The sequence below is a fragment of the Platalea leucorodia genome, assembly GCF_965183815.1.
Source record: "Platalea leucorodia genome assembly, contig: HAP1_HAP1_SCAFFOLD_229, whole genome shotgun sequence".
NCBI lineage: Eukaryota > Metazoa > Chordata > Aves > Pelecaniformes > Threskiornithidae > Platalea > Platalea leucorodia.
Genome location: NW_028121334.1, coordinates 48,420 through 53,163, shown reverse-complemented (window position 1 = coordinate 53,163; position 4,744 = coordinate 48,420). Strand labels below are relative to the sequence as shown.

Sequence of the window (4,744 nt, the reverse complement as noted above, 5' to 3'; positions counted from 1 at the left end):
GCAAATTCCCTCCACCTTATATACTGAGCATGACGTCACATGGTATGGAATAGCCCTGTGGCCAGCCTGGGTCAGCTGTCCTGGCTGTGCCCCCTCCCAGCTTCTTGTGCACCTGGCAGAGCATGGGAAGCTGAAAAGCACTTGACTAGTATAACCACTGCTTAGCAGCAAGTAAACCATCAGTGTGTTATCAACATTATTCTCATCCTAAATCCAAACCACGGCACTACACCAAGTACTAGGAAGAAAATTAATTCTATCCCAGCTGAAACCAGGACAGGGGATTATCCCGCTGTATTTAGCAGTGGTGCAGACTCACTTGGAGTACTGTGTGCAGTTCTGGGCCCCACAACTGAAGAAGGATGTACTTGAATGCGTCCAGAGGACGGCAACAAAGCTGGTGAAAGGGCTGGAAGAAATGTCCTCTGAGGAGCTCCTGAGGACACTGGGCTTGTCTAGTTTGGAGAAAAGGAGGCAGAGGGGTGACCTCATTGCTCTCTACAGCTTCCTGAGGAGGGGAAGTGGAGAGGGAGGTGTTGATTGCTTCAACCTGGGATCCAGGGACAGGACACGGGGAAATGGTTCAAAGCTGCACCAGGGGAGGTTTAGACTGGACATTAGGAAGCATTGCTTTACCAAGAGGGTGGTCAAACGCTGGAACAGGCTTCCTAGAGAGGTGGTCGATGCCCCATGCGTGTCAGTGTTTAAGAGGCATTTGGACAATGCCCTTAATAACATGATTTATCTTTTGGTCAGACCTGAAGTGGCCAGGTATTTGGACAAGATGATCCTTGTAGGTCCCTTCCAACTGAACTATTCTGTTCTATTCTATTCCGTTCTGTTCTGTTCTGTTCTAATCTATATATATATACCTTTTACAGGGTGGATCCCTCCAGCAGCTGGGCTCAGATGCTCGGTCTCCTCAGTAGCTGCCCTGGATACCAGCCTCCCCAGGTGCACGAGCCTCTGAGGTTGCAACCCCATTCCAGATGCTGCTACAGACCACCCCAGTCACACAAACACACACAGACAGACAGACAGACAGACGCACAAACTCTTAAGTCCAGTCACTCCGGTCTCTCAATTGCTGGCACTAATGACATACGGGCTGTCTGACCCCCTGGTCCTTCTCCAGTTGCTGCACTCATCCCCCTGTGCTCACATGTTCACGCAGAAGAGAGATTCCCCCCCCACAGGAATGAGCTAGAAATTAAGTTTAATGAGAAGACAGGGCAGACTGCACTGGTCGGGGTCCTCCCCTAAACTTCCCATAATAAAGTCCTGTGTAATCCAAAAATGCTCTTCCCCTCCGTCCCATAATGTGTCCTATGCCCCTAGGCAACAATTCCCTTAGTCCAAATGGTGATCCAGAGAGCTGCTCACAGTGACTCCTCTTGGTGGGTTTCACACCTGGACAACGGGGCTGACGGCTCTCCCAGGTTAGCCCTGGAAGGAGCTGGGACAAGATGTTCCTTCCTCAGGAGCCCGTCATTTGGGTTCCCACCTGCCACGGTGCCTCTGTGCTCTTCTCGCTTTGTGGAGATGGGCTCTTGATGAGCTGGTGGCTCTCCTGTGATGGCTCTGGGAGCAGCTGGGGCAGGGTATTGACTGGGTTACTCCTCCTGCCATTGGTAGTGCCTTCTTTGCGTGTGCAGATGAGCTTCTTCTCACTTAACCTAAGACAACCCAACAAGAACATGCATCTCCTGAGGCATCGGTATTTGCAGGTTACATACCTATGCACTGGTATTATTTAGCATATTTAACATAGCAGCTCATTGGAATTGCTGTCCAGAAATGCATCAGGATTAGGGGAAAAGCTGTGTTGTTGCACGGGCAATGGCTTCGTTCAGGGCCAGTAGCACAGTCTTGTTTCTAAGACTGTAGATGAATGGATTTAAGAGTGGGTACAGGACAGTGTTCAGCAAAGCCACAATTCTGTTTGTCTCCAAGGAAACATCTCTGGAAGGACGCACATAGAGAGCAATGCAGGTCCCATATGCAATGGCCAAGGTGGTGAGGTGGGAAGAACACGTAGTAAAAGCTTTTTTCCTCCCAGCGGCTGCTGGCAGGTGCAGAATACAGAAAAGGATGCCCATGTAAAATGCCAGAGTTAAACATAAGGAACCCAGTAGGATAAACGATAAGAAAACAGAGTCTGTTTTCCAAAGCAGGCTGGGGTCAGAGCAGGACAATGTGAACAAGGGGGAGTTGTCACAAAAAAAAATGGTGGATCTTGTTCGAGCCACAGAAAGTCAGCTTGTAGAGGAAGACCAGATGGTAACTCAAGACTGTGATGCCTATGACCCAAGCAGCAACAACCAGGTGGATGCAGAGCTGAGGCTTCATGATGGCAGCATAACGCAAAGGCTGGCAGATGGCAACGTAGCGGTCAAAGGACATGGCGACAAGTAGAACCAACTCTGTACAGCCCAGGGCAAAATTGAAACAGGACTGGGCAAAGCAGCTGCTTAGTGAGATTGTCCTCCTACCAGAACTCAGGATCACAAACAATTTGACGCTTGTGGAGGATGTGAACCAGATTTCCAGGAAGGCCAGATTGCTGATGAAAAAGTACATGGGGGTTTGCAGGCGGTGATACACACACACGAGGAAAATGATGGTTGTGTTCCCCATCACTGTTGTCAGGTATATGAGCAGAAGGAGCAGAGAGAGAAATAGCTGTAGGCTTTGATCAAGCCCTGAGAAACCCTCTAGGATGAACTCAGTAACTGCAGTTTCATTTTCTGCTCCCATGCTGAATTTCAGTTCACCCTGCCGAGACAGGAAGATGGCAAAACCCAAGTGTGATTATTTCACAGTCTGGATGAAAGGAATCCTTCCTTCTCTGCTTCTTTCCTTGCTTGCAGTCTTCCTCCTATAGAGCACAGAGAGAGAGAGAGTCCTTCAAGCCTTTCTCACCCCCTGTTTTTTCTGGTTTACATTTCAGTTCGAGTCCTCAGAGAATTTGTTGTCATCTTTCTACCTTTCTCAAACACTCCCAAAGGATTCTTTCTCCAGAACAGAAGATTTTAAAGAGGCTGCGAGCTATTTCACCCCATTCCTGGCAAATTCCACATTCACTCAGACCTATTGCAAACATCTGTCACACCTATGTGCCAAACTCATCTCTTCTGTTGCACAAATGCTAAACCATCAAATGAAATGAAATGAAATACATATGTTGAAAGCAATTCTTTCTACTTTTCAGTAGTACTTGCCTTTTTGCACTAGGAATCCTTGAGAATCTCTTGTTTTCAAAATAAGTAATATCTAGTATCTCTTTTGTAATCCCCTGCTTCCTTCCACACCTTCTTGCTCTCTGTTTCTTCAGGAAAGGGGGAGGGGCTGGAATAGGGACCAAGTATAACTTGTCTTCTTTCGTACTCTAAATAATGACTGAAAGGTATGATGACTCCACACAGCCTGTCACAGTCTCATCTGACATCCGTCTGCACTGAAACACGCTTGTTTCCAAAGAGTTGCTCATTGCTATTGCTATCAAATGTCCTGACCTAAACGCAGAGCAAGAGAAGAGCATCTGGAAGGGATTTGTAACCTTTCTTTTGCATGCCAGTTATAGGTTGGGAGGAATCAGCCTCTAGCGTTTTCTCTTGTTTCCATTGACTCTAGAGGGAGCCTGGGGAAAACCAGTTCTCACAGGCACCTGCAGCCAAGTAGATGAAACTCACTATTCAAGTCTCAAATCAGTCATTTATTAAGGTTGTTTGTTTTTTTTAATGTCAAAATAGACATCTAAGAGAAGGAAGCACAAGAAAACTATATGCAATAAAGACTGATGTTTTTCCCTTCATCTTTATATTTGTTTTTAGACATGGAAAGGAGCAGAGCAGATGACTGCCAAAGTAGGATGATTCCAAGTGCAAGGGAAGGAGAGGGAGAGGAGGAGATGGTGGGTTTGAAGCAGTGAAACAGATCTTCTCCACAGGCTGTGTTGTCCCCTTAGGCTCTGTCCCAGGCCAGAATGGGTAGCACTTCCACAAGGAGTAAAATGGGAAGATCAGTAAAGGGCAGTGCTCCGTGTTTGCACTGACATTTTAGCTTGGGGCTCAGGCTAGTCTTAGATCCCAAATGCCCGGCTTGTTCTTTGCCTCTAGTCTGGCATAGGGGAAGCTCTGCACCCATTTTCTGAGATTAAACCACTGGCTGTATTTGAGCAAAAGCTCAAGCTCAGTCACCTACAGCAGTATGAGCGTAGTGAATCAGTGAATGAGAGGGGACAGTCACAGTGTCCATTTTCTGGGTCAGTTTAAACACTCAAAGGGTTGTGTCTTCTTACTCTCCTGGGTGACACCTCAATTCTCCAAAATTGTTCTTCTCCTGAATGCACTTTCCTAGGGGAACCTGCAAATTTCCAGGCAGCTTACAACAAAGCAGCTTTTCTTCAGGCCCCGCATCGTCAAGCATGCGGCCGGCATATGCCATAGTGAGTGAAGAAAGATAGGGTATGCAGGTGAAGGATAGCCAGGTGAAGAAGGCCTTAGTGTGCCTTTGCACAGAGGTTATCCTCAGGACGGTGCGTATAATGTAGGCATAAACCACAGAGGTCAGTGTGAAGGAGCTCAGCAACACAGCAGAGAAGAGCGCAACTCTCATGTTTCATAGTAGCTGGTGCCCATGCGGGCTGCTCTCAGCAAAGGGATGATGCCGCAGAAGAAGCAGTCTCTACAGTGGGCACAGAGGGTCTAATGGCATACAGGATGGTGGGGCTGAGCGTGGAGAG

General features: G+C 47.6%; 1 pseudogene across 1 annotated transcript; it reads right to left on the bottom strand.

The window, feature by feature from the left end:
* Positions 1 to 1,808: 1,808 nt before the first annotated feature.
* On the bottom strand, positions 1,809 to 4,446 carry LOC309603876 (olfactory receptor 6M1-like; annotated as a pseudogene). Its single transcript has 2 exons — positions 4,389 to 4,446; positions 1,809 to 2,732 (listed from the first exon to the last, which is right to left on the bottom strand). The product of its transcript is annotated as an olfactory receptor 6M1-like (transcript).
* Between the last annotated feature and the right edge of the window lie 298 nt (positions 4,447 to 4,744).